Raw genomic sequence first — 12,800 nt, 5'->3', positions numbered from 1 at the left:
ACTCTCCACCTGCCCTATTAGCTCTCTTCTAACCACCACCCTATCTCTCCTACTACTACTGTCCTATTACTCTCCACCTGCCCTATTAGCTCTCTTCTAACCACCACCCTATCTCTCCACAACCACCACCCTATCTCTCCACAACCACCACCCTATCTTTCCTACTACTACTGTCCTATTACTCTCCACCTGCCCTATTAGCTCTCTTCTAACCACCACCCTATCTCTCCTACTACTACTGTCCTATTACTCTCCACCTGCCCTATTAGCTTTCTTCTAACCACCACCCTATCTCTCCACAACCACCGCCCTATCTCTCCACAACCACCGCCCTATCTCTCCTACTACTACTGTCCTATTACTCTCCACCTGCCCTATTAGCTCTCTTCTAACCACCACCCTATCTCTCCTACTACTACTGTCCTATTACTCTCCACCTGCCCTATTAGCTTTCTTCTAACCACCACCCTATCTCTCCACAACCACCGCCCTATCTCTCCACAACCACCTCCCTATCTCTCCACAACCACCTCCCTATCTCTCCACAACCACCGCCCTATCTCTCCACAACCACCGCCCTATCTCTCCACAACCACCGCCCTATCTCTCCACAACCACCATCAATCTATCTCTCTCCAACCACCGGCCTTATCTCTCTCCAACCACCGGCCTTATCTCTCTGAAACCACCGGCTAATCTCTCTCCAACCACCGGCTAATCTCTCTCCAACCACCGGCTAATCTCTCTCCAACCACCGGCTAATCTCTCTCCAACCACTGCTCTATCTCTCTCCAACCACTGCTCTATCTCTCTCCAACCACCGCCGTATTCCTCTCTACAACCACTGCCCTATCTCTCTCCTAATACTACTACCCTATTGCTCTTGCCCTACCAACCTAGCTCTTGCCCTACCTAATACTACTGCCCTACCAACCTATCTTTCCACAACCACCACCCTATCTCTCCACAACCACCGCCTTATCTCTCTCCACAACCACCGCCCTATCTCTCTCCACAACCACCGCCCTATCTCTCTCCACAACCACCGCCCTATCTCTCTCTCCACAACCACCAACCTATCTCTCTCTCCACAACCACCGCCCTATCTCTCTCTCCACAACCACCGCCCTATCTCTCTCCACAACCACCGCCCTATCTCTCTCCAACCACCGCCCTATCTCTCCACAACCACCGCCCTATCTCTCCACAACCACCGCCCTATCTCTCCACAACCACCGCCCTATCTCTCTCCAACCACCGGCCTTATCTCTCTCCAACCACCGGCCTTATCTCTCTCCAACCACCGCCTTATCTCTCTCCAACCACCGGCTAATCTCTCTCCAACCACCGGCTAATCTCTCTCCAACCACTGCTCTATCTCTCTCCAACCACTGCTCTATCTCTCTCCAACCACCGCCGTATTCCTCTCTACAACCACTGCCCTATCTCTCTCCTAATACTACTACCCTATTGCTCTTGCCCTACCAACCTAGCTCTTGCCCTACCTAATACTACTGCCCTACCAACCTATCTTTCCACAACCACCACCCTATCTCTCCACAACCACCGCCCTATCTCTCTCCACAACCACCGCCCTATCTCTCTCCACAACCACCGCCCTATCTCTCTCCACAACCACCAACCTATCTCTCTCTCCACAACCACCAACCTATCTCTCTCTCCACAACCACCGCCCTATCTCTCTCCACAACCACCGCCCTATCTCTCTCCAACCACCGCCCTATCTCTCCACAACCACCGCCCTATCTCTCAGCAACCACCACCCTATCTCTCCACAACCACCGCCCTATCTCTCCACAACCACCACCCTATCTCTCCACAACCACCGCCCTATCTCTCCACAACCACCACCCTATCTCTCCACAACCACCGCCCTATCTCTCCACAACCACCACCAATCTATCTCTCTCCAACCACCGGCCTTATCTCTCTCCAACCACCGGCCTTATCTCTCTCCAACCACCGCCTTATCTCTCTTTAACCACGCCTTATCTCTCTCCAACCACTGCTCTATCTCTCTCCAACCACCGCCGTATTCCTCTCTACAACCACCGCCCTATCTCTCTCCTAATACTACTGCCCTATTGCTCTTGCCCTACCAACCTAGCTCTTGCCCTACCTAATACTACTGCCCTACCAACCTATCTTTCCACAACCACCACCCTATCTCTCTCCAACCACCGCCCTATCTCTCCACAACCACCGCCCTATCTCTCTCCACAACCACCGCCCTATTTCTCTCCATAACCACCGCCCTATCTCTCTCTCCACAACCACCGCCCTATCTCTCTCCAACCACCGCCCTATTTCTCCACAACCACCACCAATCTATCTCTCTCCAACCACCGGCCTTATCTCTCTCCAACTGCCGGCCTTATCTCTCTCCAACCACCGCCTTATCTCTCTCCAACCACCGCCTTATCTCTCTCCAACCACCGTCTTATCTCTCTCCAACCACCGCCTTATCTCTCTCCAACCACTGCTCTATCTCTCTCCAACCACTGCTCTCTCTCCAACCACTGCTTTCTCTCCAACCACTGCTCTCTCTCCAACCACCGCCGTATTCCTCTCTACAACCACCGCCCTATCTCTCTCCTAATACTACTGCCCTATTGCTTTTGCCCTACCAACCTAGCTCTTGCCCTACCTAATACTACTGCCCTACCAACCTAGCTTTCCACAACCACCACCCTATCTCTCTCCAACCGCTGCCCTATCTCTCATCAACCACCGCCCTATCTCTCCACAACCACCGCCCTATCTCTCTCCACAACCACCGACCTATCTCTCTCCACAACCACCGCCCTATCTCTCTCTCCACAACCACCGCCCTATCTTTCTCCAACCACCGCCCTATCTCTCTCCTAATACTACTGCCCTATTGCTCTTCGACAACCAACCTATCTTTCCACAACCACCACCCTATCTCTCTCCAACCACCGCCCTATCTCTCCACAACCACTTCCCTATCTCTCCCCTACTACTACTGCCTTATCTCTCCACAACTACCAACCTATCTCTCTCCAACCACCTCCCTATCTCTCTCCAACCACCGCCCTATCTCTCTCCACAACCACCGCCCTATCTCTCTCCACAACCACCGCCCTATCTCTCTCCACAACCACCGCCCTATCTCTCTCTTCTCTCCAACCACCGCCCTATCTCTCTCCAACCACCACTCTATCTCTCTCCAACCACCACTCTATCTCTCTCCAGACTTGGGCCTAGTCTGCATGGGCGGCCAGTAGCCAGTATAAACTGCCAGGAAGGAATCCACAGCATCTTTCTGTGGTAAATTATCCAAAAATATCTATCTTAATGAATTAAGAGAGAGATAAAGTGCCCACTAATCAGCCCCTAACTGTTATTTTCAAGCACAGCCTGTAACATGGCTGTTAGGATCTGATTTGGGAGCACATGTAGAGAAGACACTTTCCTATATTACAAGTATGTTCCATTTCCTGTGTCTGATGTGTATACCACCCGTGTTATTGTATGTGTAATACCGCACAGCGCCCCACTGCCGGTATACTCATCCTTTATCCTCAGCTCCGTGAAACAAGATCCGCTCTCCTGGGCTCGTGGTTCCGGGATGAGGCGTAACTCACAGAACATACAGAAGGCCGGGGGCTCAGAACGCAGGGGAGAGCTGCAGTAACCCCACCTGCTGCACTTCTACGCTGCCTCCGTTCTGCATGGGGGGACGTGTGTGTGTGTGTGTGTGTGTGTGTGTGGGGGGGGTTTGGGGGGCATGTGTGTTTGTGGTTAAAACCTACCAATATTAATAGCTCAACCAACATCTGTCATGTATATTTGCTTGGATAAAACCCATTTCTCTTTCCCAATAAGATGTATTTACTCTAACTACGCCTCATCTCTATGAGGTGAAATACCTCCACTCACCACTAGAGGCCACTCAACAAACCAAAATAGTTAGAAAGTGAAAGCAATTTTTTGCAGGGACACCGATCTGCTTCAAACTTGCTGGATATGGAGAGAGGGAGCAGTGAGGACAGAGATTGGAGGTAGGGGCAGATTAGGACTTGGGGGTGGTGTGGAGAGTTTGTGGGCTAAAAACTGTCACAGCTTAAAGTGAAACTACATTGCAGAAGCCGTTGTTTTGACGGGTGTTTTACCTAATATATATATATATATATATATATATATATATATATATATATATATATATATATATTTTGTGTGGGTGTCCGTCACTCCCCGCTCTTATCACACAATGCTGCTGCCCGGGTGCCTTCCCAGTGGTATGGTGTCCACAAATATTTTCTTCAACAAACAGGCGTCACTCCGGGGCTTTACGTGTAGCAATCAAGTGAAGTTTATTACTTCCACGGTCTACACCGTTTCGGGTATTTAACCCTTCGTCAGGACCATAGGAAATCACAACAAAATAGTAAATATTTTTTATTTTTTTTCAAAATTTATTGTATCAAGTGATCCGGGCCCCTTCGAGCAAGCATAAAGCTGCAATCGCTGTCTGGCGCGCACATGCGGACATCTATGGTGGCGCACACATGCGGATATCTACGGTGGGGCGCACATGCGGATATCTACGGTGGCTCGCACATGCGGATATCTACGGGGGCTCGCACATGCGGATATCTACGGTGGCGAGCACATGCGGATATCTACGGGGGCTCGCACATGCGGATATCTACGGGGGCTCGCACATGCGGATATCTACGGTGGCGCACATGCGGATATCTACGGTGGCTAGCACATGCGGATATCTACGGTGGCTCGCACATGCGGATATCTACGGGGGCTCGCACATGCGGATATCTACGGTGGCTCGCACATGCGGATATCTACGGTGGCGCGCACATGCGGATATCTACGGTGGCGCGCACATGCGGACATCTACGGTGGCGCGCACATGCGGACATCTACGGTGGCGCGCACATGCGGATATCTACGGTGGCGCGCACATGCGGATATCTACGGTGGCTCGCACATGCGGATATCTACGGTGGCTCGCACATGCGGATATCTACGGTGGGGCGCGCACATGCGGATATCTACGGTGGGGCGCACATGCGGATATCTACGGTGGCTCTCACATGCGGATATCTACGGTGGCGCGCACATGCGGATATCTACGGTGGCGAGCACATGCGGATATCTACGGGGGCTCGCACATGCGGATATCTACGGTGGTGCGCACATGCGGATATCTACGGTGGCGCGCACATGCGGATATCTACGGTGGCGCGCACATGCGGATATCTACGGTGGCGCGCACATGCGGATATCTACGGTGGCGCACATGCGGATATCTACGGTGGCGCACATGCGGATATCTACGGTGGCTAGCACATGCGGATATCTACGGTGGCTCGCACATGCGGATATCTACGGTGGCTCGCACATGCGGATATCTACGGTGGCTCGCACATGCGGATATCTACGGTGGCTCGCACATGCGGATATCTACGGTGGCTCGCACATGCGGATATCTACGGTGGCTAGCACATGCGGATATCTACGGTGGCTAGCACATGCGGATATCTACGGTGGCTAGCACATGCGGATATCTACGGTGGCTAGCACATGCGGATATCTACGGTGGCGCGCACATGCGGATATCTACGGTGGCGCGCACATGCGGATATCTACGGTGGCTCGCACATGCGGATATCTACGGTGGCTAGCACATGCGGATATCTACGGTGGCTCGCACATGCGGATATCTACGGTGGCTCGCACATGCGGATATCTACGGTGGCGCGCACATGCGGATATCTACGGTGGCGCGCACATGCGGATATCTACGGTGGCGCGCACATGCGGATATCTACGGTGGCTCGCACATGCGGATATCTACGGTGGCTAGCACATGCGGATATCTACGGTGGCGCGCACATGCGGAAATCTACGGTGGCGCGCACATGCGGATATCTACGGTGGCTCGCACATGCGGATATCTACGGTGGCTCGCACATGCGGATATCTACGGTGGCTAGCACATGCGGATATCTACGGTGGCTAGCACATGCGGATATCTACGGTGGCTAGCACATGCGGATATCTACGGTGGCTAGCACATGCGGATATCTACGGTGGCTCGCACATGCGGATATCTACGGTGGCTCGCACATGCGGATATCTACGGTGGCTAGCACATGCGGATATCTACGGTGGCTAGCACATGCGGATATCTACGGTGGCGCGCACATGCGGATATCTACGGTGGCGCGCACATGCGGATATCTACGGTGGCTCGCACATGCGGATATCTACGGTGGCTCGCACATGCGGATATCTACGGTGGCGCGCACATGCGGATATCTACGGTGGCTAGCACATGCGGATATCTACGGTGGCTAGCACATGCGGATATCTACGGTGGCTAGCACATGCGGATATCTACGGTGGCGCGCACATGCGGATATCTACGGTGGCGCGCACATGCGGATATCTACGGTGGCTCGCACATGCGGATATCTACGGTGGCTCGCACATGCGGATATCTACGGTGGCGCGCACATGCGGATATCTACGGTGGCTCGCACATGCGGATATCTACGGTGGCTAGCACATGCGGATATCTACGGTGGCGCGCACATGCGGATATCTACGGTGGCGCGCACATGCGGATATCTACGGTGGCTCGCACATGCGGATATCTACGGTGGCTAGCACATGCGGATATCTACGGTGGCTAGCACATGCGGATATCTACGGTGGGGCGCACATGCGGATATCTACGGTGGGGCGCACATGCGGATATCTACGGTGGCGCACATGCGGATATCTACGGTGGCTAGCACATGCGGATATCTACGGTGGCTCGCACATGCGGATATCTACGGTGGGGCGCACATGCGGATATCTACAGTGGCGCGCACATGCGGATATCTACGATGGCGCGCACATGCGGATATCTACGGTGGCGCGCACATGCGGATATCTACGGTGGGGCGCACATGCGGATATCTACGGTGGGGCGGACATGCGGATATCTATGGTGGCGCGCACATGCGGATATCTACGGTGGCGCGCACATGCGGATATCTACGGTGGCGCGCACATGCGGATATCTACGGTGGGGCGCACATGTGGATATCTATGGTGGGGCGCACATGCGGATATCTACGGTGGCGCGCACATGCGGATATCTACGGGGGCGCGCACATGCGGATATCTACGGTGGCGCGCACATGCGGATATCTACAGTGGCACGCAATTTTTCAAAAGCAACAATAAAACATGAACCCCAGTAAAGCCTCGGAGAGCGGGCAATGTATAAATGAGCCCCCTCTGTGCCATAAACACACCGCAGCGACGTAGCGTGATAACCGCCTGTGCTGGCCGCAGTATACAGTACAGTATATTGTACATGCAGAATGTCAGCAGGTGCACAGACCGGTGTGTACATGTGACACAATAGCATGGTCCTGTTCCCCACCCCCAGCCTGAGACAACCCAACGTAGTGATGAGTCCACAACACCAGCCTCCATCAGCGAACCAAAGAGACCTGGAATCGGCCAATCCATGCACTCTGCCTATAGTATGTCTCACTATACACTCATTACACCCCTCCGAGGGATTCAGTATGAAATCCCAGCGGTCGGAATCCCGACGGTCGAAATACAGACGCCAGAATCCCAAACGCCGAAATGCCGACAAGGAGGGGCTGTGGAGCGCCCTACCTTGCGGGCTAGCTGCACTCGCACCACACTATTTTATTCTCCCTCTATGGGTGTCGCGGACACCCATTTAGGGGGAAAGTGCCGGCATTGTGGCGGTCGGGATTCCGGCGTCGGTATTTCGACCGCCAGGATTTTAACCGCATCCCCCTCTCAGACATCAGTGCTCTATATACAGAGAGAGCAGTGTTATATCAGCTGTTAGTATACCGGGGGAAGGAGGAAGCACTGTCAGCTGTCAGTATAACAGGGGAAGCAGGAACCACTGCTGTACCGGGTGTCAGTATACCAGGGGAAGGAGGAAGCACTGCTGTACCGGGTGTCAGTATACCAGGGGAAGGAGGAAGCACCGCTGTACAGGGTGTCAGTATAACAGGGGAAGGAGGAAGCACCGCTGTACAGGGTGTCAGTATACCAGGTGAAGGAGGAAGCACTGCTGTACAGGGTGTCAGTATACCAGGGGAAGGAGGAAGCACTGCTGTACAGGGTGTCAGTATACCAGGTGAAGGAGGAAGCACTGCTGTACAGGGTGTCAGTATACCAGGGGAAGGAGGAAGCACTGCTGTACAGGGTGTCAGTATACCAGGGGAAGGAGGAAGCACTGCTGTACCGGGTGTCAGTATAACAGGGGAAGGAGGAAGCACTGCTGTACCGGGTGTCAGTATAACAGGGGAAGGAGGAAGCACTGCTGTATCAGCTGTCAGTATACCAGGGGAAGGAGGAAGCACTGCTGTACCGGGTGTCAGTATACCAGGGGAAGGAGGAAGCACTGCTGTACCGGGTGTCAGTATACCAGGGGAAGGAGGAAGCACTGCTGTACCGGGTGTCAGTATACCAGGGGAAGGAGGAAGCACTGCTGTACCGGGTGTCAGTATACCAGGGGAAGGAGGAAGCACTGCTGTACCGGGTGTCAGTATACCAGGGGAAGGAGGAAGCACTGCTGTACCGGGTGTCAGTATACCAGGGGAAGGAGGAAGCACTGCTGTACCGGGTGTCAGTATACCAGGGGAAGGAGGAACCACTGCTGTACCGGGTGTCAGTATACCAGGGGAAGGAGGAAGCACTGCTGTACCGGGTGTCAGTATACCAGGGGAAGGAGGAAGCACTGCTGTACCGGGTGTCAGTATACCAGGGGAAGGAGGAACCACTGCTGTACCGGGTGTCAGTATACCAGGGGAAGGAGGAAGCACTGCTGTACCGGGTGTCAGTATACCAGGGGAAGGAGGAAGCACTGCTGTACATGGTGTCAGTATACCAGGGGAAGGAGGAAGCACTGCTGTACCGGGTGTCAGTATACCAGGGGAAGGAGGAAGCACTGCTGTACATGGTGTCAGTATACCAGGTGAAGGAGGAAGCACTGCTGTACCGGGTGTCAGTATACCAGGGGAAGGAGGAAGCACTGCTGTACCGGGTGTCAGTATACCAGGGGAAGGAGGAAGCACTGCTGTACCGGGTGTCAGTATACCAGGTGAAGGAGGGTGTCAGTATACCAGGGGAAGGAGGAAGCACTGCTGTACCGGGTGTCAGTATACCAGGGGAAGGAGGAAGCACTGCTGTACAGGGTGTCAGTATACCAGGGGAAGAAGGAAGCACTGCTGTACCGGGTGTCAGTATAACAGGGGAAGGAGGAAGCACTGCTGTACCGGGTGTCAGTATACCAGGGGAAGGAGGAACCACTGCTGTACAGGGTGTCAGTATACCAGGGGAAGGAGGAAGCACTGCTGTACAGGGTGTCAGTATACCAGGGGAAGGAGGAAGCACTGCTGTACAGGGTGTCAGTATACCAGGGGAAGGAGGAAGCACTGCTGTACCGGGTGTCAGTATAACAGGGGAAGGAGGAAGCACTGCTGTGCAGGGTGTCAGTATACCAGGGGAAGGAGGAAGCACTGCTGTACAGGGTGTCAGTATACCAGGGGAAGGAGGAAGCACCGCTGTACAGGGTGTCAGTATACCAGGGGAAGGAGGAAGCACCGCTGTACATGGTTTCAGTATACCAGGTGAAGGAGGAAGCACCGCTGTACAGGGTGTCAGTATACCAGGGGAATGAGGAAGCACTGCTGTACAGGGTGTCAGTATACCAGGGGAATGAGGAAGCACTGCTGTACCGGGTGTCAGTATACCAGGGGAAGAAGGAAGCACTGCTGTACCGGGTGTCAGTATAGCAGGGGAATGAGGAAGCACTGCTGTACCGGGTGTCAGTATAACAGGGGAAGGAGGAAGCACTGCTGTGCAGGGTGTCAGTATACCAGGGGAAGGAGGAAGCACTGTCAGCTGTCAGTATAACAGGGGAAGCAGGAAGCACTGCTGTACCGGGTGTCAGTATACCAGGGGAAGGAGGAAGCACTGCTGTACAGGGTGTCAGTATACCAGGGGAAGGAGGAAGCACCGCTGTACAGGGTGTCAGTATACCAGGGGAAGGAGGAAGCACCGCTGTACATGGTTTCAGTATACCAGGTGAAGGAGGAAGCACTGCTGTACAGGGTGTCAGTATACCAGGGGAATGAGGAAGCACTGCTGTACCGGGTGTCAGTATACCAGGGGAAGAAGGAAGCACTGCTGTACCGGGTGTCAGTATAGCAGGGGAATGAGGAAGCACTGCTGTACCGGGTGTCAGTATACCAGGGGAAGAAGGAAGCACTGCTGTACCGGGTGTCAGTATAACAGGGGAAGGAGGAAGCACTGCTGTACCGGGTGTCAGTATAGCAGGGGAATGAGGAAGCACTGCTGTACCGGGTGTCAGTATACCAGGGGAAGAAGGAAGCACTGCTGTACCGGGTGTCAGTATAACAGGGGAAGGAGGAAGCACTGCTGTACAGGGTGTCAGTATAACAGGGGAAGGAGGAAGCACTGCTGTACAGGGTGTCAGTATACCAGGGGAAGGAGGAAGCACTGCTGTACAGGGTGTCAGTATACCAGGGGAAGGAGGAAGCACCGCTGTACCGGGTGTCAGTATACCAGGGGAAGGAGGAAGCACCGCTGTACAGGGTGTCAGTATACCAGAGGAAGGAGGAAGCACTGCTGTATCAGCTGTCAGTATACCAGGGGAAGGAGGAAGCACTGCTGTACAGGGTGTCAGTATACCAGGGGAAGGAGGAAGCACTGCTGTACAGGGTGTCAGTATACCAGGGGAAGGAGGAAGCATTGCTGTACAGGGTGTCAGTATACCAGGGGAAGGAGGAAGCATTGCTGTACAGGGTGTCAGTATACCAGGGGAAGGAGGAAGCACTGCTGTACAGGGTGTCAGTATACCAGGGGAAGGAGGAAGCACTGCTGTACCGGGTGTGAGTATACCAGGGGAAGGAGGAAGCACTGCTGTACAGGGTGTCAGTATACCCCCTCCGTTCCTACTTATCCTATTGTATTTTGTTCGTCCACCCACCTATTTTTAGTATGTTAACTCTTATGAGCAGGGCCCTCCTTCCTCACGTACTCACCCTACCTCTTTACCTCACCTGTCCTCCTGTCCTGTTCTTCCCTTCCTCTACTTCATCTTCAGTCTCCTCGACAATTTTGACACCTACTTCAGAACTGATGCTGATTTTAGTTCTAGCAGCTATACCCCTATTTATACTGTATTTTTCAACACACCCTGTACGTTACCTTGTAATTTGTTTTTTGTTTGCGATGTACGGCGCTGCGGACACTTTGCGGCGCCTTATAAATAAACGTACTACTACTACCAGGTGAAGGAGGAAGCACTGCTGTACAGGGTGTCAGTATACCAGGTGAAGGAGGGTGTCAGTATACCAGGGGAAGGAGGAAGCACTGCTGTATCATCTGTCAGTATACCAGGGGAAGGAGGAAGCACTGCTGTACAGGGTGTCAGTATACCAGGGGAAGGAGGAAGCACTGTCAGCTGTCAGTATAACAGGGGAAGCAGGAACCACTGCTGTACCGGGTGTCAGTATACCAGGGGAAGCAGGAACCACTGCTGTACCGGGTGTCAGTATACCAGGGGAAGGAGGAAGCACTGCTGTACCGGGTGTCAGTATACAAGGGAAAGTGGGAAGCACTGCTGTACAGGGTGTCAGTATACCAGGGGAAGGAGGAAGCACTGCTGTACAGGGTGTCAGTATACCAGGGGAAGGAGGAAGCACTGCTGTACAGGGTGTCAGTATACAAGGGGAAGGAGGAAGCACTGCTGTATCAGCTGTCCGTATACCAGGGGAAGGAGGAAGCACTGCTGTATCAGCTGTCAGTATACCAGGGGAAGGAGGAAGCACCGCTGTACCGGGTGTCAGTATACCAGAGGAAGGAGGAAGCACTGCTGTACAGGTTGTCAGTATACCAGGGGAAGGAGGAGGCACTGCTGTACAGGATGTCAGTATACCAGGGGAAGGAGGAAGCACTGCTGTACAGGGTGTCAGTATACCAGGGGAAGGAGGAAGCACTGCTGTACAGGGTGTCAGTATACAAGGGGAAGGAGGAAGCACTGCTGTATCAGCTGTCCGTATACCAGGGGAAGGAGGAAGCACTGCTGTACAGGGTGTCAGTATACCAGGGGAAGGAGGAAGCACTGCTGTACAGGGTGTCAGTATACCAGGGGAAGGAGGAAGCACTGCTGTACAGGTTGTCAGTATACCAGGGGAAGGAGGAGGCACTGCTGTACAGGATGTCAGTATACCAGGGGAAGGAGGAAGCACTGCTGTACCAGGTGTCAGTATACCAGGGGAAGGAGGAAGCACTGCTGTACATGGTGTCAGTATACCAGGGGAAGGAGGAAGCACTGCTGTACCGGGTCTCAGTATACCAGGGGAAGCACTGCTGTACCGGGTGTCAGTATACCAGGGGAAGGAGGAAGCACTGCTGTACAGAATGTCAGTATACCAGGGGAAAGAGGAAGCACTGCTGTACAGGGTGTCAGTATACAGTTCCAGGGACGAGGAAGCATTGTGATGCCACCCTCACCTCTGGGCTACGCATTAGCAATGACGGCACTCCCATCTGTCATAGGACCCCACCTCTCTCCAGCAGACTGGGTCACCCAGAGAAGGTACAGTATGGGGTACAGTATGGGGTACAGAATGGGGTACAGACGTGAGAACCTTTGCATCAGAAGAGCCCTATTGCCGCAATGCATACAATAGATAAGTGATCCACTTTGAGCCCAA

At 53.6% G+C, this 12,800-nt stretch overlaps 1 protein-coding gene across 1 annotated transcript in view; it reads right to left on the bottom strand.

Annotated features, from left to right (window-relative positions):
* Positions 1–12,800, bottom strand: part of ARID3C (AT-rich interaction domain 3C) — a 171,855-nt gene that overhangs the window by 71,257 nt on the left and 87,798 nt on the right.

The sequence above is a fragment of the Crinia signifera genome, chromosome 1, assembly GCF_055691185.1.
Source record: "Crinia signifera chromosome 1, ASM5569118v1, whole genome shotgun sequence".
NCBI classification, from domain to species: domain Eukaryota; kingdom Metazoa; phylum Chordata; class Amphibia; order Anura; family Myobatrachidae; genus Crinia; species Crinia signifera.
The sequence above is the reverse complement of the archived record's forward strand: the minus strand, read 5'-3'. Positions and strand labels throughout refer to the sequence as shown.